The 20,686-nt window shown below is 35.3% G+C and overlaps 1 long non-coding RNA gene across 1 annotated transcript in view; it reads left to right on the forward strand.

The window, feature by feature from the left end:
• Positions 1 to 650: 650 nt before the first annotated feature.
• The window catches only part of LOC140637541 (uncharacterized), an 83,501-nt gene continuing 63,465 nt past the window's right edge, over positions 651 to 20,686 (forward strand). Inside the window, exons 1-2 of the long non-coding RNA XR_012034635.1 lie at positions 651 to 957; positions 1,194 to 1,290. This is a non-coding gene — a long non-coding RNA (uncharacterized lncRNA). The remainder of the gene's footprint in view (positions 958 to 1,193; positions 1,291 to 20,686) is intronic.

Consider the following 20,686-nt stretch of genomic DNA (forward strand, 5'->3'; position numbering starts at 1 on the left):
AGAATCTGTCCTATAGGGACCCCAGAGTTCTGGTTTGTCCCAGTGGTTTGTCCCAGTGGCTTGAAAATTTACCCTTTACTTTGTGCTTTCCCTTTCTTGCCTCGTTTTTACCAATGCCTAGTCTTCTACCAATGTTTTCTGAGATCACTTGCCAAATAGCTACTTCTCAGACTCTAGCCTTAGGGTCTACTTCTGAGGGAACTCAAATTAATCATGGACTTTTTTTTTTTTTTTTCTAACTAGGATTCTTATTTCTCATATATGTCCATGCTTTCATTCTGGCTTCAAAATTTTGGATCACCTATTGAGAATGTACAACAAAGAGAATATTTAACAGATTGCAGGCAATGTTGTATCCGCCATGGTAATCTTTCTTCACCTTTAATAAAATAAAGTTTCTACCATGCTCACTGCAGTCAGCTCTCAATCCCTGTCTATTAGGTCTGGGACAGCTTTACTTTCCAACTAAAGGTTATTTGCTTTTTGGCCACTAACAGTGCAATGCCTGGAACTCTCTATATTTCTCTAGTGCAGTCCTTTATGTGAAGTAAACAAGAGTCTAGGGCACAATGGAATCTCACTTTTCGTCGTGGTTGCTATAGCACTCCTGACCTCAGCCTGGAATTTTCAGAGCACAGGGCTATTCCCAAACAAGTGTGGTTGAGTTATTTCATTTACTTGACACTTTTGACAGAAGAGAGAGTGTTTCATTCTTAAGGACTAATTTCTATACATGTTTGATATATACGGTGTAGCACTTAAACATAATTCTGAATGCTTTGGGTTTACCTTCACCCATGTTTCTTTGTTCTACACAATTTTGAAAGTAATTTTATCATTTAGTTTTTAAATTAGCTAATGGATGTTCATTACCTTTTTTAGAGTAGTGGACAATGGTTTGTTTACACTAAGCTCATTTTGTGCTGCTGTATAATTGAAGAGTTTTCTTTTCTGAAAGTAAGTTTCCCTGAAGGCATTATTGGAGAAAATGCATCTGCAGTATTTGCTTTTTGTAACTCTGTTTTTAATTTACTAACACAGAGAAATTTTATTCTCTTAGCACATCTCGAGTTTGGTTCCTTCCTTTGTCTCTGAATCAAATAGATATCATAATTACTAGAATGTTTAATGTCCCATATGAATTTCTTATGTGCCTTGCTCTCTGAGAATTCATATGCATGATTTAACCACAGGAAGAAGTAAACATTTCTTTGGATCTATAAGAAGTAAAACATCCAAACCTTGAAAAAAGAAACCTTCCTATCATCTGAACATGTTCAAGTAGAAAAGGTAAGCCAAAAACCGTCCACTGACCCACAAAAAGCAATGGTCATACCTTTCATCTTTGGGTAGGAAATTACTTTCCAAGCAATGATTCCAACACCTAAAATATAGCTGCCATCACATTAACACCAGATATACAGCACTCTGTGCTAAAAGCATAAAGTGTATACATCTTGCTCTTCAGTAGCTCTGAAAAGGAAAAAGGGAGCAGGGTCAACAAGAATCTCTCCTGTGGAAGAGAGAAGCTACTCAATGAGAGGCAATTAAGGATATTGCTAGGGTGGTCCTGTTATTTTGTCAAGGTGTGACATAAACCTCTTGGGAATCCAGTGGGAAGACTTTCTTCTGTATGAAGAAAACTATTTTGTGTAGCTTTTGACATGCCTTGAAGGAGGGGCAAGATGGGGAAGAGAGAATAAGGAGAGCTAGCATCAAATATAACTCCTGGCTTTGTCATTTACAAGCTGTACAACCATTTGAACACTTGAGGAGCCACTTAAACACTTGATCCTTGGTTTTCTCAAATGTACAGTGGAGGATCATCATAACTTCTTTAGCCTACCCCCACAACGGTTTTATGGGAATAAATGAAGCGTATGGGGAAAAATTTTGTATATTGTAAAACTACATGCAGTTACCTTTATTGACTCTGTAGTGTGTGCTAGACATTCTTCCCAGTATTTCACATATAGCATATCATTAAATTTTCGTGACAACCTTTGAAGAAGGTATCAATGTTATTCTCATTTTACATTGAAGTAACTTGACCAAGGTGAGTGGAATCTAGCAGAGATGGGATTTGAATCCAAGCAACTGAGTACCAAAGACTATACTATACTTTAAAGCCATATTACTCAAAGAATGGTCCATCAGCTGGGGCATGTCCATAACAAAATAAGTGCAGAAACTGAGCATAAGTTTTGAAAACTTTTGTAACTATTTGATATAGTCTCAACATCCAAGTATATGATTATTTTTATAGTAATTTGTGTTTATTGTATTTTTACACAATATTGGCTTGCAGCGGATGGGAAATAACAACTACCTTTTCATCACAGATAGTCTAAGAAACACTGTTCTAAGTCACTACACAATGCAGTTATAGTTGATTATTTTATTGGAATATTGTGGAAAATTTGTAAGATAGACTAGCTATGGAAATTGAAAAGTAAGTTTTATAAATTACTATACCTAATTTAAGCTAAGGAATGTGCTTATGAATACTATGGAAATAAACAATAATTCATGAAGCTAAAGCCAGCTCCTTGACATCAGTCTTCCTGGTCTAGGCAAGGCTCTCCTCTTTCTCCCTCTGTCTTCCATTCTGGACATTAGGTAGGGTATTACCAAAAAAGTAGTTTTTTTATAAAATAAATACCTTATCATACATGGACTATATGGAGAGTTATGTGGGAGATTGACCTGTAGGAGAAAAGGACTTGCATATGCCAAATATTCCCCAAATCAGAAAAAGAGAGAAAATTGAACAGCTGTGGTTGGAAATCCTATATTTGATCAATTATAGAACAAATGAAAAATATCTTAATTATGCTTAGAGGTTTTATAGCAGCACTTGGAATTATATTGAAATTGCATTTTCTCACGAGATTGTTTCAGGTTTGACTTGTTAAGGAAGGATAAGTGTTACTCTTTCATTGCAATCTTTATACCAATTAAGTTCATTTCACTTTGAATATTTGCCATTTTCTTTTTTTCTTTAATTTTTGTCACAAACTTTTCTCATGAAAATCCTTCTCAAAGAAATAACCTCTGATAAAGCAAGAAATTCCAAGAAATTACTTTAATTCTCTTCTTTGGGTTACATATTAAGCCCATTATTCAGGTCTTGGAGGCACGTATGTGAAAACCAGACTTATGTTTAAAAACTGAACTCAAGACATGTTTGATAAATAATATGAAATCTGATTTTCATAAGAAAAATAAAGGGATGTTGGGGCACCTGGGTGGCTCAGTTGGTTAAGCATCTACCTTCAGCTCAGGTCGTGATCCCGGAGTCCTGGTATTGAATCCCAGCTCAGTGAGGAGCTTCCTGCTCAGTGAGGAGCCTGCTTCTTCCTCTCCCTCTGCCCCTCCTCTCTCCTTCTCTCTTCTCTCTCTCTCTCTTTCTTACTCACTCACTCTTTCAAATAAATAATAAAATCTTTAAAAAAAAAAAAGAACAACAAAGGGATGTGTAAGCTTCTTGGATTAAAAATAAATATTAAAACTTGTGAAGTGAGTTACATTTGGACATTTTGATCAATAATAAATGTTTTCATGCAGGATATAGAAATTTAATGGAGACTGATTCTTTGAAATATCAAGGTTTATTTTTCCCTTTCTTTTAGAGATACATAGTTTTACTTAGCACAACAGTCAAGACAACAGTTTATAATATCAGAGATGATAAATTCTACTTCCAAGTGCTCTATTAACTCAATACATGACATTGAGAATTCCTCTAAAATCCTTGGTGCCTCAGTTTCCTTTCTTAACAGACACAGATATCTGAAGTAACTAATTCACTTCACATTTTCTTTAGGAAAAATAGAGAAGGGAAAGAGAGGAGTAGACTGTCTGAGATCAATGGAAATTGGTATCCAAGTACTGTGTATCAGTCAAATTCTGAGATGTATTAAATTTAAATGGGAGTAACTAACTAATATAGAATTATTGTAAAATATTTAACAGAGTTTGGCACATGGTAAGCTTTAAAAAACCTTAGCATTTGCTTTTGTTTTTATTACCACCATTACTATTATTGGAAGGAATATAGGAATATAGGAATCAGAGGAGCAGAGTCCCTATGACTATTGTGGGGAAGGCAGTTTATCCTAAGAATTAGACCTTACACAATAGTTTAAGATGCTGAAGGAATTAAGGTTTAGAAGGGGAGATGGAGGCTATGAAAGTGGATCATCAATTAGTCAGTCTAAGAACTGATCACATAATCCACAAAAGTTAGAATAGTCTGATGAAGTTAAAATAGAAGCAAATGAAAAGTACAGGATTCTTTAATCAAATTGGAATTTCAGAAAAACAGTAAAACAACAACAAATTTTTAAAGGATAAGTATGTACTTACAGTAGAGGATACAGTATCAAGATTAATTTTCCAATGCATTCAGGTATATTCTCTATTATGGGATATTAGATTATTACCAGTTTTTCACTACTATAATCAACTCTTGAAGTAAGGGGACATATTTAGGCAAAAAATTATTTGTTGTTTATCTGAACTGTATTTTATATGGCAACCCTAGACTATGAAGGGCAAGTTCTTTGTGAAGTCTATGAGAAGATATCTTTTCAGTCTAGGTCTTACCACTATAGGTCTACAGACCAGCATTTAGTGGTAGGCCTGGAGCTGCTCTTGGTCAACATGGTCATCAGTTGTGAAGGAGAGCTGGACATGGAATAGAGGAGAGTAAGAAAAAAACAGGATCCCATTTCTGCATTTGTCCATCAAGACATCTGACTAAAACAGTCTTTAAAGGATAATGACCGGTGCTTCATTTCCACTTTCCAAATCTCATGCAAATATCTCTTTTTGGCCAACTGTAACCCAGAGAAGGGAATTTAGAGAGTAGTATATCCTGGCTTAACCAAATTGACAAAGTGAAAACCACCCCTTTGATGATGGTGATGATGATGATGATGATGATGATGATGATGATGATGATGATATAGGTGTTTTCTCAAGGGAAGCTACTTCTTTGTAGCAGTTCTAGAAAACATAAAGAAGTTTTACTTTACCCAGCATATGGTAAACTAAATTAATGTGACAGAGTTCAAATTATGTGATATAATAAAATCGCATTATGTCAAAAGCCATAGGACAGGAGTCTCGAATGTTTTCATAGGCCTCTGAATCTTCTATCATCTAGTTTCTCAATTCAAGCCTTGACTTGGCAGTTTGGAGATTCTACTTCTGAAAGCAACCTTGAACCCTGCAATGAAATGTTATATGTCTGAAGATAAATTAACAAAATTAATTTTCCAACCCACTGTGGTAATCCTCTCATGTGGGATATTTGGATTATTACCGATATTTCACTGCTATAATTAACTTGAGTAAATATCCTTACAAAATAAATATACAGAAAAACAAATATTCCATTAGAGTAACTTTCTTAGTATAGAAATGCTAGGATAAAGGTAGCAATGTTTGCAAGACAAATGAGCAATGTTTAATGCAAAATATCTATTACAAAATTGTTCTCCTGTAAGATCTTACCAATTATACACACACCAGTTCAGCAATGTAAGAGTATAAAATTTCTGACATCCTCACCCACCGGGACTTTTCATTAAAAAATAGATTTACTATTTAAAAAGAAAAAAATGTTTTAATTTTTATTTATCTGGTGATTTTGTACATACATGAAATATGTTCATATATCCTCCTGTGAGATATTTGTTATGTTATATACTGGTTTTCTATTGTAGCATTTATTTTCTTGTTAATCCACAATTACTTTCTCCCTGTTTTCATTCATTTGTGGCATTTGGTAGCATAACACTATCTTAAATAAGTATTCATAGTCAAATCTGTTAATTTATCTTTGTTTTTATCTTTGTTTTCATCTTGTAAATCCATGCATAGGAATGCCTCTCCCCTACTGAAAGTATTCTAAAGGCCATTTGTGTGTTTTCTACTTTTTAAGGATTTGCATTTTATATCCAAGTCTTTAGTTCATTTGACGTAAACCATAAAGAAAAAAATTATTTAACATTTTTCAAATAATATTTTAATCATCCTTTTTTAAACTAAAACTTCCTTATCTTGTTTTAAAGTGCCACCTTTATCATAAGATATGTTGTACATAATCATAGTTCTAGCACAGAGTTTGGTAGTATGGCCCCAGGAGACAGACCACAAGGTAATTGCAGTTACTTACAAGCTGTGTTACCTTAATTAATTTACTTAACATCCCAATGACTAAGTTTCCTTGTCTGTAAAATTGGAATAATGTTAGGATAAAATTGTCATGAGAATTACAAAGGTGAATTGATGCATGTAGAGCTCATAGAAGAGTTCCTGGTATATAGTAAACACTCAATAAATGTTGGTTGTCATTGTTGTGTGATGGGATATAAAATGAAATACTAACACAAATCCAGATGAGCATTTCTGGTTGTTAAAGACTGAACCTAAAAGTCAACTTGGAGATAGTCGCACATCTACCCTTTGTCTCATTGTGATGTGACCCCTCCACTTTGGTATGATGTTGTCACTTAGAGAACTTGTTATGTCTTCCATGGTTAGGGAGTGCCATAGACTAGAGTATTTGGAAGTGGTTTTTAGATGGAGTGTGACAGAAGAGCTAGGTCAGAATGAGAAACAAAGAGGGTTTGATACTTACCTTTTAATTAATTTATAGTTAAAAGATGGAAGGAAGAAAAGTGGAACTGTTGAAGAACATAGGAAACAAGAGTCCTTTGGGTTGAGCACCATTCTGAAATGAATTATGCCGCCTCCCCCCATTCATATGTTGGAGCCCTAATTCTCAATGTGACAGTAGAGATAGGGCCTTTAAAGAAGTAATTAAGGTTAAATGAAGTCAAAAGCAAAGGGACATAATCTGATAGGATTTATGTTTTTAAAAGAAGGGAATCCATTGATACATTATATTAATATGGATACAAATGGTATTTTTTTTTCAAGATTTTATTTATTTATTTGGAAGAGAGAGAGAGTGCATAGGCGCAAGCATGAGCAGGGGTAGGGGCAGAGGGAGAAGGTGAAGCAGAATCTCTGCTGAGCAGGGAGCCCAATGAGGGGCTCATCCCAGGACCCTGAGATTAGGGCCTGAGCTGCACGTCAGCACCTGGGTGGCTCAGGGAACAAATACTATCTTTAATAAACGGTATTGGAATAAATGAATATCCCAATAGAAAAAAAAAAGAGCCTTGGCCCTTATCTCAAACCATACACAAAAATTAACTCAGAATGGATCATAGACCTAAAAATTAGATCAAAAAGTCGGTTAAAGAGTTATACCTAACAATTTAGTGATATTTTAAATCTGTTAGTGTATATTGCTTATTTTCCCTCTCTCTATATTTTTCTTTTGAAAACTTCATTAATATGTACCTACCTGATGAACATTTTTAAGTTAATTGGATTTTTCAATATTCTTAAATCTCAGATTTATAAATCAATTCTATGTTTTTCCTTTTGTATTAATAAAATTCTGCTTTTATCAATTCATTATCATAGTTCGAGAAAATGATACCTATATGCTTTTGAGAATTGGATATAAGCCTCTTAGAGAAATATTAGAATTTAATAAAGTGATGGAATGGAAAGTTAATATATAAAAATCCCTAGATTGCCTATGTTCAAATAATACCAGTCAGAAAATAAAATATGAGAAAAAGTATATTATTTCAAAAAACAAGGAAACATGGTAAGATACTTAGATATAAATTTTATAATTATGGTATTAGACCAGATTTTAAAATCTTTTAAAAATCTATGAAAACTCAGTAAAGAGAATTTAAATAGCTGAAAAGATATATGCTTTTGGATTGGAAGATATAATCCCTGGTTATGTCACTTCTCACTAAACTAATCTATATATTCAACACAAACCTAATTAACAAACGAGGAATTGTTTGCATGCTTCTTTCTTTGTAGTTTTTAGTTTGGGATTTGATTTTGCCTGCCATATGAAACTAAACAAAATATATTAAGTTCATCTTGTAAAATAAATATGTGAGGATAGCTAGGACATCTTTTAACAATGAAGAAAATTAGAAAATTCTAATAATAGAGACGGATAGATATACAGCTTTAAAATATATTTGAAATATAAAGTTTTGAAACTTGAGCACTAGTGATGAATAAATGTTTATAATAACACCACAGGTAAGTTAAGCCAAACAATGAAACTGAATAGAAGGAAAATAAATAGATTCAAACATGATTGACTTACCTTTAAGGTAATGATGGTATTTCAAATTAGTGGCGAAGGCAGGGTTAATTCTATAAATCATCTGAGATAAAAGTAAAGCTGGATCCTAACCTCATTCCTCAAAACAAAATAAATTTTGATGGAGCAAAGACTTAATCTAAGCATAAAAGGCCTAGAAAGAAAGCACTGTTTATTTATTCGTAATATTGAAATAAGAAAGGCCTTTTTAAATTGGACATAAAATCTAGGAACCTCAAAGGAAAAAGAATATAGATACATCAACTACATACAAATAAAACATATGTTTAAGAAATTACCCTAAATGAAGTCAAAAGACTAACAGCAGACTGGAAAACAGTTTTTCAAAACACATAACAAACACAAAGTAAATTTTCAAATTCTCAAAATATATGTATGAAATCTCAAAGAGGAATCAAGAGCTACAAATAGGCAGTGTACAGAAAAACAATTACAAATGTACAAAAATATATGACGCAATATTGAGCCTCACTCATAATAATATAAAATAATTAATTCATTCAGCAAAAGTTATTGAGCACCTCTTCTATATGTTGGGAAAACAGCCATTAACAAAATAAACACAAATCTCAGCCCTAATGGAGCTTATATTTCAATGAGCTAACTATAGACAATAAAAAAAATGAGTAGACGAAATAAATGATTTGAACATAGTTTATTTGATGAGGATTGAGTGCTGTGAAGAAAATAAAGCAGAGAAAAGAGAATGTGATCTCTAAGAGAAAAGGAGGAAGATTGCAATTTTAAACATGGCACCCAGAGATGGCCTCCAATAAAGATAACAATGTAGTACTAAATTTTGCAATTTCACATCCAACAGAAATACCTGTGTGCAGCAAAAATATGTATGTGAATGTTTATAGAATCATTATTTGTAATAGTAAATAACTTGAAACACCTCTATCGAGTATATCAACACTAGAATAAAGAAGAACTTTAGGGGTGCCTGGGTGGCTCAGCAGTTGAGCGCCTGCTTTGGCTCAGGTCCTGATTCCGAGATCCGGGATTGAGTCCCACATCATGTTCCCTGCAAGGAGCCTGCTTCTCCCTCTGCCTATGTCTTTGCCTCTCATTCTCAGTCTGTGTCTCTCATGAATAAATAAATAAATAAATAAATAAATAAATAAATAAATAAATTTTTAAAAAAAGAATTTTAGTATGTTCACATGGTACAATTATATACAACAATGAACCTGAATCTACTACAATTATAATAAAACAAGTTGGAACCTCAACATAAAGGTAAGAGAAAAAAAAAGTATATGAGAGCTTCCATTATGTCGTTCCATTTATACCAAGTTTGAAACTAGGCAAAACTGATACAGGTTTAGAGGTTAAGATGGTGATTACCTTTGGGGAGGAGACTGCATAAGGATATCTTTAAGGGTACTGGGAATGTTCCATTTCTTAGCCTGAATCGTGAACACAAATGTCTTCTCATGGGGTAATTCATTGGGGTGTTCAATGATAATTTATACACTTTTTTAAATGTATATTTCAATTTCAGGAAAGTAAATTTTCCCTTTCTGCATACCCAGGTTTCTTTCATTATTCTTGAGGTTTTAAAATTGAGCCAGGATATATCTAGACATTTTAATCTTTTCATTAACTTTTCCTACTGCTCAGTGAGCATTTTGATCTCTACACATGGGCCTTTCTCAGACCAAAAGCTTCTTCAGTGTTTTTCCTCTCATCTTTATTAAGAAATATTGCATGTTTCATCTCCTGTCTCTGGTGTTCAGTAGCTACTGTATTCATTCTTATTATCTTTAGGGGTTATTTAAAATATTTCTACTGTACTTTGGGAGTAATTATCATTTGTCATTCAAATAAGTCATTTGATTTGCTGAATTTACAATTAATTTCTGAATTTCTACTGATGATTTTCATTTTGGATTTGCTTTTTCATTCCCTAATATGATATTAAGTAATTAAGGCTATTCACACATAGTAAGTCTTCCATTTTTGGTTACAGGGACTGTATTTTTTTTTTTCCCTAATCAGATTGTCATGACCATATCATTTGGTTAGACCCATGAAATGTGAGTGGAAGGCAAGCATAGATCTTACTACTTAACATGGGTTTAAGAGCCATGGGATATTTGTCATGTTCACTTTAAAATCCCTGTGCCTCTGTGATCAGCAATACTATAGGGTCCTAAAATGAAGACAACTTGGAATAGAGCCCATTTTCAACCTATGTTAAATCTGTGGAATAAACAAAAAATCAAATCATCCTGCTTTAGATCACTGAGATTTTAGACTGTTACTGCAGCAAAACCCTGCCTATCCTGACTAGCTTACCATATAACCATTCCTAATCTTTTCCTAACATTTCAGTAAGTTGTACAACTTAATTCTGTTGATTATCATAATTATTCTTAAATTGTGATCTGTTTCTTCATAATAACTGCTATTAGCTATTTTCTTATATTGTGAATCTCTTCACTGGTTCCCTATGATATTTATCTAAGATACATATATCTCTAAATAGAGCACATCTTGTCCCCCCTCACTATATGCCTGGCTATACTTAGAATTTTCAAACATGCTAACAAAACCAATAGATCTAAATTCAATTAATAATTAAGTTATACAACAACCTGAGAGGAGACAGTCCAAGTTGAAGACAGTCCCAGAGGAGGAACATTTTCTATTCTCATTTCCTCCTGTGTTTAGTAAAGCTACTTCACCGACAGTCAATTTTTGGTATCCAGTTTCTTTGGCTGGAGTGGGTTCACACTGGGTCCGTGGCCAGTTGCCTACCTGTCACCCACCACATAAGAGAGAAGCCCATGTTACTCCAATATTAAGCCCTTGCTTCTCTGCTGAGATTTGTGCTTTGTAAGCCTCCCAGGCCAAACTTGAAGCCTTTTGTTATTGCTGCTTTTATTTTTGTCATATTTTAAAGATATGTGTGAACAAATCAAATAATAATGTTAGCGTATCATAATTTCTATACCTCCCCATCCGATACCTGTTCAAACTCATAGTCCTACTCCCCAGGAGCAACCTGTTTTACTTTCTGTTACCTTCAAAACACTAAATAACATACATATATCTCTGCCTCAGTTAAATATTCCAAATAAATATTGATTTTCCTAAAATTAAAAATAGTTTTCCTTAGTAACCTTTTAATCCCTCTTCCCCTTCTCAGCACTTGATAGTAGCATTTGTGTGTGTGTGTGTGTTGTGTGTGAGTGTTGTGTTGTGTGTGTGTGTGATTCTTCTATTGGCTATTATATTTTATTTCATATTTTAAATATTAGTGCACCTCTATTCCCTTTCATAATTCCTCTGTCCTTCCACTTCCCATTGACTGTGTGCTATTATTTTACATGTATACTGGAATTTTGTTAGTATTTACATTCCAAGTTCTGCATTTACAACTAAGTTTTACAGAGTTTATCCATGGGCTGACTAAAGCTGAAAACCATTAAGACATTATTATATTATTATGAATAAGCACTAGGATTACATTCTTTTTTCCTATGTAAACAATACCATAACTCCTGAGCCACTTAGACGAGAATATTAAGAGCATCAAGACAAAGATGAATTGTCTTACATTCCAACAATTGCTTGAAATCAATTGTTTATATACAATTTAATTTTTCTCTTGAATTCTGTATTGTTTTTCCTTTTATCTTGAATAACACGCTTTATCTCATCTCAAATTTGTTCCATCCCCTTCATGACACAATTCCTTTTAAGACTTTTACATTAAGAGACCACTGTCACAGAGCCCACCATTCTTCTACTCCATTCTAAAAGAGCCTCTCTTAGACCTAATAAACCATTATCATCCCGAGGTGTTTTTTTTTTTTTCTTTATAACTGTCTGTTTCGTTGTTAGTATGTCTTTTTTCTTTCTTAATCTACTCACTCATTTATCTAGAGTACAAATTCAGCTAACTTTACAGAATGAGATTTGGGAGGCGTGGCTGCTCATTAGATGGTGTGGGACCTAGTGACCTCAATATCTACCCTACCTTCTTTACTTAAGAGCAGAGTCCCAATTTATTTTTTTAGACTGAAAAGTGCACAAATAAGTGCAGCTAAGTAATTCTAATAATTTAAGAGGGCATTGGGTGCAACTTCAGGGAAGACCCTTTCAATGGTTGAAATAGCTGGTAAGCACTCAGCAGACACACATGCACCTACTTCTAACCGGAATGCAGAAGTGACAGGAGGAACTCCAGCAGTCATTTGAAACATGAGGCAGTCTTGAGAATGGAAGCCATGCACCAAGAACAGCACAACAAAAAGAGGGGAATCTGTGTCCTTGTTGACATCATAGAACTGCTATACTAGCCGTGTTACAATATATTGTACATACAAATATGGATACTGACTACAAATACATTTGACAAGGAAGACAGAAAAACATATGCCACTTGAGCAACTGCTATTTCTGATCTCAGTTGCTAGCTACTGAATACAATTATATGTTGAAAATCATGGTAAGGTTTTTAGGCTCTTACACGTCTATAAATATCTTAGTTTTGTCATACCTGGTTATGGCTTTCTGTGACCTTAGAGTTCAAGGTTGAAACTTATTTTCCTTCGGTGTTGTAGGCATTGCAGACATCTTTTTTCTTTCTGAAAAATTTTAGAATGCTTTAGTTTTTCTTAATACTCTAAGACTTTACAAGAATGTGTCTGGATGCGGGCTTCTTTGATCTTTCATTCTTTTATTTTTGTGTATAGAAGTGCACCATCTTGCCCCAGATTTAAGGTATTTTCTTTGTTTGTTTGTTTTTCAGATTCCGTTTTTAAATGGAGATGATTCATGGTGGTAAAGTAGAATACAAGGGTATATTCCCTTTGTGTTTCCCTTAGCTCCAGCCCTCTCTTTTCGCCAATAAACTTTTCATTCTATGTAATAAAAACCCAACAAAAAGTTATTGACTTACTTAATTGAAATATCTCAGTCAAAATTCAGACATGGCTCTATTCCAGGCTTAGATGTTGTCAGTCCTCATCTCTCCATCTGTTAGATCAATTTTCTTCTTTGGCGTTTCTCTTATGGTGTTATGGTGGCGTCCAGCAGCTCCAGGCTTATGTTGACCCACCATTAAGTCTAGAAGAAGAGAGCTTCTCAGAATTTAGTCATATCTGTTTGGTCTATTTACCATTTCTCTTAAAATCATTGATACACTTTGCAGTACACAGGCTTTGGATGTGAACCTATCTCTGAACCAATCATAGCAGCCAAGAGGATACAGTGCTCTGATGGTCACTCTAGAACCAAGAGCTGAGTGGCAGAGATTGCTAGTTTCACTGAAAATCTATTCTCCTTTTTTTACCTTACAAAGACAACCCTTGGATTTTAGTTGGCCTCGTGGCTTAATTTTCCAGCCTCTATTGCAGCTAGATGTGTGCTTGTGGCTGCATTCTGATCAACAGCAGGTAAGAAGCGATACATGCCTCTTCAGAAAAGTGAATTTAATGGGACAGGACAGTAGATCAACAGAAATGGTGGAGCTTAGATCTGTAACATCATAAGATACATTGCCTGTCCTGGTCTTTCTGCGGTCTTCATTTGCATGAAAAAATACATTTCAGCCTTGTTTTAACTGTTATCTTGGGTTTTCCATCATTCACAGCTAAATCAAGTCTTTTTTTTTTTAAGATTTTATTTATTCATGAGAGAGAGAGAGAGAGAGGCAGAGACATAGGCAGAGGGAGAAGCAGACTCTGTCTGGGGATCCTGATGCAGGACTCATTCCTAGGACCCCGGGATCACGACCTGAACAGAAGGCAGACACTTTACCACTGAGCCACCCAGGTGACCCAAATCCAGTCTTTTTAAATACAGATATTACCAGCACCACCCCAACCACATGAACTAACAATGGAGATAAGTGGTTCACTGAAAAAAAAAAAAAAATGGTAGAACTGCTAAATTCGTTCTAAAAGTATAGGAAATTATCTCTGGTCAAGTAAATACAAAAGATGAATATGCAAGGAATATAGACAGGAGTCCTAAGTTAGGAGGGATTCCTTACTTAACTAGTGGTGAAGTGATTGCTTTGTAGTAGGATGCTCCGCATTCAGCTGTCCCTATCTGCATACACTTAGATGTTCCTGAAGGTTCTGCCATGAGGAAGGCAACCATCTCTAGTTTCTCGTGTAGATGCCAGCTCCTCTCCACTTCAATACTATTTGTCATTATAAATTGAATTTCAGCCCATAACCTCACCCTCACCTGGAAGTCTACAAAACATTTTCCTATAAACTTTTATAAAGCAATTCAATTAATAAAACCAATTGTACTGTTTAAAATAAAAGCCTTTAGAAGCTGGTCAGCTATTTTGATAAATATAATGTTTGAAGGAACTTCTTTCCTTTTTAGTTTCTTTAATGTATAATTAATTTTCTTAAAAGTGTTCAGATTTGGGGAAAAAGAAGCTACATTTTTTAATGTGTCATTTAGAAAACTATAATAAATTTTTTTCACTAGTTTCACATTTATCTTTTTCAAATGATATGTGTTTGCCTTATTATGATAAATTAAACTTTATATATATAAATATGCTTTATAAGGACGTTTTATACACATACACACACACACACATGCATATGGACTTTATAAGGACCAACCTGTAAATACATCAGCACTGACAATTTAAAAAGCAAAGATTTATAACCAGCTCTTATTCACCATCTGTGTGACCATGTAAGAGTTATTAGAGGATCCAAGATACTTCACGTCCATGTCACCTTTTGTCATAGCCAGAATCAAACTCCTCCAGCCATCTGTCCTCTTCTGTTAGCATAACACCCATACTACTCTGAGCTTCCTCTCTTCGAACCTCCAATCTTAGGTCTCTCCTCTCTTGGTATGCTATTCTGTCGAGATCCCTATTTTTTTTTTAAGATTTTATTTATTTATTCATGAGAGACACAGAGAGAGGCAGAGACACAGGCAGAGGGAGAAGCAGGCTCCATGCAAGGAGTCTGACATGGGACTTGATCCCGGGATTCCAGGATCACGCCCTGGGCCGAGGCGGCACTAAACCGCAGAGCCACCTGGGCTGCCTTCAAGATCCCTATGCAGATAAATTCTCTCATATTCTCAGTTTTCACAAATGTTTCCTTCACCTTCTCACCTTGACCCTATTTCACTCCTCCCAGAACTAGGCTATCTTTCCCTATGACACACACATCTCCTTTATCCTACATTTGTTCTTTGGGCTCATGATCAGATCGCTGATTCTTTTCTCATCATTCAGTTACTCTATTCTCTTCTTTGTCCTTTTAGCTTAACACCCATGGCCCATTACCCTGCTCAATACACAAATATCTAATCAACACACACATATCCTCTAATGTTTCATTAAACTACCCTGGAGCACACCTTCTTTCAGCACATCACTTTCTCTGATCTATTCTCCTTAATATTGTCCAGAGGTTACTTTCTAGGGCGCAAATATGTGTATGTCCCTCCTGTCTTCATATTTTCCCAGGATTCTGCATGGCTTTTAAGTTAAAGTCCAAATAGCAAAAGCAGGCCTCAACTGGCCTTCCCCCTGCTTTCCTTTCCATGCATCCCTCACTGTTTCCCCCATCAGATTCCATGTCTGATTTTGCCACATAAGCAACTAATCTCACCTCCCTGAACCTGTCTTGTTCTCTTCAATTTCAGGCCATTGTTCATGGATCTCTGCCTAGAATATCAATACACTTCTGTCTTGTCCAAACTTCAGCTTAGGACTCATTCCTTCTACCATTTCTGTCACTTCCCTCTTCCTCTCACCCTCTAGTCTGGAATAAAATCCTTTCCATACATAGCACCTTATTCACTCTTTTTCTAACACCAGTGACACCTGATTAAATTGTTTATTAGAGTCAGTCCTCCCCACCTCCTACTAAACAGTAAGTTCCTTGATGGCAAAAACTGCACTTATTCATGTGTTTTTTCCTCCTGTTTGTATAGTGCTCAATAAATATACAAGGAGCGAATTAATCCCATCTCTTCAGCTTTTGTTCTCTGCATGGTCCGATTCTCCCAGATGAAACAGTCAATGTTTTGGATTAGTTTCTTGCATTTTACTGTCACTTTCCAAATAAGTCTGGGTCATGGAAGATTTACTTAATGCAGGAAATGAATAGAATAAATGTGTACATAGATTGCATGCCATGGTAATTAAATCATTAGTGCTGAACACTAGTATTTAGACTAGAGCACGTTAACATATGTTTTTATTTGTCAGAAGCAATAAGTAAAGATGAAACCTAGTAATTATAGACTGTGAATAAAAAGGCATTTTCCGGGTGGTCTTGAATAAATCTTGAAGAAAAGAAAGCAAAAGGCAAATATTCACCAGTGTTTCTCCTGACTTCTTTATTAAATGTAACAATGACCTTCTGATATTCTGTGTTGCTTTTAAAAATTGAACTGATAGTATTTTTGTATGTCTAATAACATTGTCTCAGATATTCATCAGCAGTTTTGTTCACTTTTGTTGACTCCCTCTTCCATGTTCTCATGCTTCTCTGCCTTCCAATTACCTGTTCCCCACTTGGATGGTCTCAGCCAACCCCTCTCAGCCTCTCTTTCCCATTCATCTCCTATAAGCCATTGACCTCCTGCCATCCCCCTTTGCCTTTCCTCCATCAAATGATACTAGATTCATGTGGTGAGACATTTGTGTGGAAATATAATACATAGTTACTTTCATTTTTTAAAAATTGTAAATTGTGAACCTGTTTGTTACAAAAATACCAATATTTCTAGTGATATTTTAGTATTGCATGAAAAAAAATAACAAAATATTTAGTGTTGTCATTTCTTCTCTGGTATTAAAATCAACAACCCCATCCACAGGACAGGCATTGTTATGGCTATGGAGGTATAGTCTATTGTGGATTGAGTAGCCACGCATTCTTTTCTAGAACAGCCAGAAATAAGCATCCCTCCACATGCATATAGACCAAGCAGATATCTAGTTACTGATGCAGTTGACTGGATATTTGATATTGAGATATATGCTTTATTAGTGACTGAAATATTCTCGCCCTTGTTTAGGACATCACTAGGTAATTAACAAATTAGCATTTTTTATTTTTAAAATAAAGGGAATTTGTTTGATATTTCAGCTCCTTGTGAACTGTGCCCTGAACAGACAGTAGAGGAGCTTCCTCATCTGGGGCATTGAAATGCACCAGTAAGAGACTCTCGGACTATACATATTACTAGAACAGTATTCCCAGTTACATGAATGGGAGAATTTAGGGTGCAATAATCTAAACCTAATCTCATTTTAACCATCCTAAACCTAATCCCTCTGAGTAAATGAGAGAATTTTTCCCTTTCTAAACTTCTAAAATATAGTTTCTTCTTTATAGCTGGAAAGGCTATGACTCTGTTTGACTGCATATTACCACTTGGCTTTGAGAATGACCAAAGCTCAGGGTGTAGAGAAAGTGGGGTGTACACTGCATCCACTCATTGCATAGACACAGTTTTCTCCTAGCCTACTCGGTGATTTAACAATTTCTGGCTCAATACATTATAAATCACACATGACATCTCTTCTAAGACTGCAGCATCAGGGTGTGAGTTTGGGCCTCTGAGGAGAGTTGTAAGAAGAGCAAAAAGTTGTGAGCTGTGGACCTGAACAGCTGCTTGGTGGTGGCAACGGCAGCTGTTACCAAGAAATGCTTTTCCCCCCAATGTGCTTCTCTTGCTCTCCTGTCCCCTTTCTTGTCAATAGCCAGTCAACATTTATTGATTGTGCAGAGGCTAAGGGCTAATTCTTCTGGGGAGGCTTATCCATCTGCCCCTTTTCTTTTGGCTTACATTGTCTCTCCAGGGTTTTATTTTGTTTTTATAAACATCTTTCTATCTGCCTTCTCCTTCTCGCCATATGGCAATTCTGATATATATCTTTTTGTTGGAGGAGGAATGTGAGACAACAGGAGAGAAGAGGTCCCTAATGGAAAAAAAAAAAAAGATTTAGAACACTTATCAGAGGAGTGTATAGTTTAATAAATGCTGCTTTCTTCAGCATGATTTTAATCACATTACGATTAAACATTTTCCCCTCAAAACAAGGAAGACTGGTTTCCATAAATACAAATATTGTCTACAACCAGTGTCTCCAATTCTCTCTTACCTGTCAACGTGAAGCAATTCAATCAGGCATCCTCCCACAATAATAAAATTGTTCTTGCCTAAGTCACAAAAGACCTCCACATCTCAAATCTACAGAGTATTTTTCAATCCTCATCTTACTAGATTTCTCAGTAGCATTCAAGTCATTCAGGAGCATTCAGTCCTTCATGAAATACCACATGGCTCCCATGACTTCAGCCTCCTAGATTCCACTCCCCCACCCACTCTGTGACCAGCCTTTCTCATTCTCCTTCCACAGCATTATTGCCTCTAGCTCCATGTCCCAGAGTATTCCTGGCACTGAACTCTTCTCTAGCAACACCTGTCTCTGAGCTCATCCAGCATCACAGGTTTAAATACCATCTATTTGCTTCCAATTCCCCAAATTCTACCTTTAGATAAGATTCTTGTTTTTGAGCACCAGATTTTTCTATCAGACTGTTTTCTTGACAGCTCTATGAGGTTTTAAATTGAATAAAACCAAACTCAAACAATCCCAACACCATTTTACTCACTCAACTTTCTCATTTGGGGGGAACTATCAAAAACATGGGAGTCCTTGATTTATTTTCCTTCAATCCCTATATGAAAGCCTCATTAGTAAGTCACTATTGCCTCCTATTTGCATCACATATTCACATTTTCTCCCCCACTGTTTGTTATCACGACTCTAGTGTAAACACTGTTTTCTCTGGATTAGAATATGACAATAGTTTCCTAAGTTGTCTCTGCCATTCTTACCCTCTCCATTTTGTTATTTAGGAAACATCTATAATGAGCTTTTACATTTTAAACCCTCAGGATGTCACTTATCTGGCTTATAATCCTTCAGGTCTCCTATTCCACGTGTAATAAAATCCACTGTTCTTCACTCACCTGCAAGTTCCTGAGGGATTCAGCCCTCCTGACTTCCTCATTTTTGTCTTGTGGCCAGCTCCAGCAGACTCCCTCGCCATTCTTCATACATGCTGTCCCCTCCACCTGGAAGGTTCTTCCCTCAACTCCTCACATTCAGTCTTCTTCTCATCCTCCATCTGCCACCTTACATGCCAATTTCCCAGAGGGGCAGTTCTTGATAATCCTGTCTCCATCAGTTTCTCACAAACTGTCTTCTAGTCTCTATCATTTGATCCTATTCTTTTCCTTCATAGAACTCATCACTGTGTGTGTGTGTGTGTTCTCTCTTGTTTAAGGCTTGGCTAGCTGCTAAAATGCACTCAACCTTGCAATGGAAGTTTTTATTTGTTTGTTTTGTGACAAGAAGAAAAAAATGTAGGTTGGAGTACATTCATTAATTTATTCCTCCTCATAATCTGCCATCAGTTAATTGTAAGACATTACATCAATAATACTAGTTATAATTTTAATAACAGTGATAGAAACACCAACAGTAATAGCAAACATTTATATAGGTCGTATATGTGCTGAGCACTATTGTAAGCACTCTTAGCATTATTGCCTCCTTCAATCTGAATATAAAGTAGGTATTAGTCTCCCACTACTGCTGACAAGGAAATCAAGGCACATCAAGTAAGTGACTTGTTGCTGGCCATCATGCCTTTAAGTCGAAGAGCCTGTTTTTAATTTGACAGTTGAGATCTAGAACCTGGGGCTCTTAAGTACTACCCAAAACTGCAAGTTATTGTAGGACTGTAAACCGAAGGAAATAATGAAAAATTGATTTTGTTTTTCATGGCGCTTATAGTTTGTTGTGTTCTCTTTAAGCCCAGCAATAAGAATTCTTGCTTCCATTTTTAAGTACAGTAGAGACCATGTCTATATCATGTTATATATTCAATAATACTTTTGTGTCTGTTGGTAATTTCTTATTGATTGCATAGCTAATATAATTTTACATTTATGATACCCAACACTGCTTCTTATTTTCAAACTACATTAAAATAATAAAGAACATATACCACAATAAGCATTTCTAGGGAATCTAATACTTTCGTTATTAATTTAATCCTATAAGAGGATGATATATGTTTCATTTAAGGTTTTAATTATCAGGAAAAAATCCTTATATTTCATTTTCCAAAGACATATGAGGCAGTTTTTACCACATGAAAACCTAAGTCTCCTCTAAGAATCAGTGAGGAAGGGATTGTTTCCTGAGTCTACATAATGCAAGGCTAAATTATTATTCATAAAATCATTCAGGAAAACTTCATGTGTGACGGTATGAGCATGTAGATTGTAAAATAACAAATATGACTCTATTTAATAGGCTAACAGGGCTAGGCCATCATACAATTTAACCTAGGACATTATATAGGCTTGAGTGTTTTGGACCAAAGTGAGGAAAGACAATGCATTAAA

Source organism: Canis lupus, chromosome 8 (assembly GCF_048164855.1).
Source record: "Canis lupus baileyi chromosome 8, mCanLup2.hap1, whole genome shotgun sequence".
Lineage (NCBI taxonomy): Eukaryota > Metazoa > Chordata > Mammalia > Carnivora > Canidae > Canis > Canis lupus.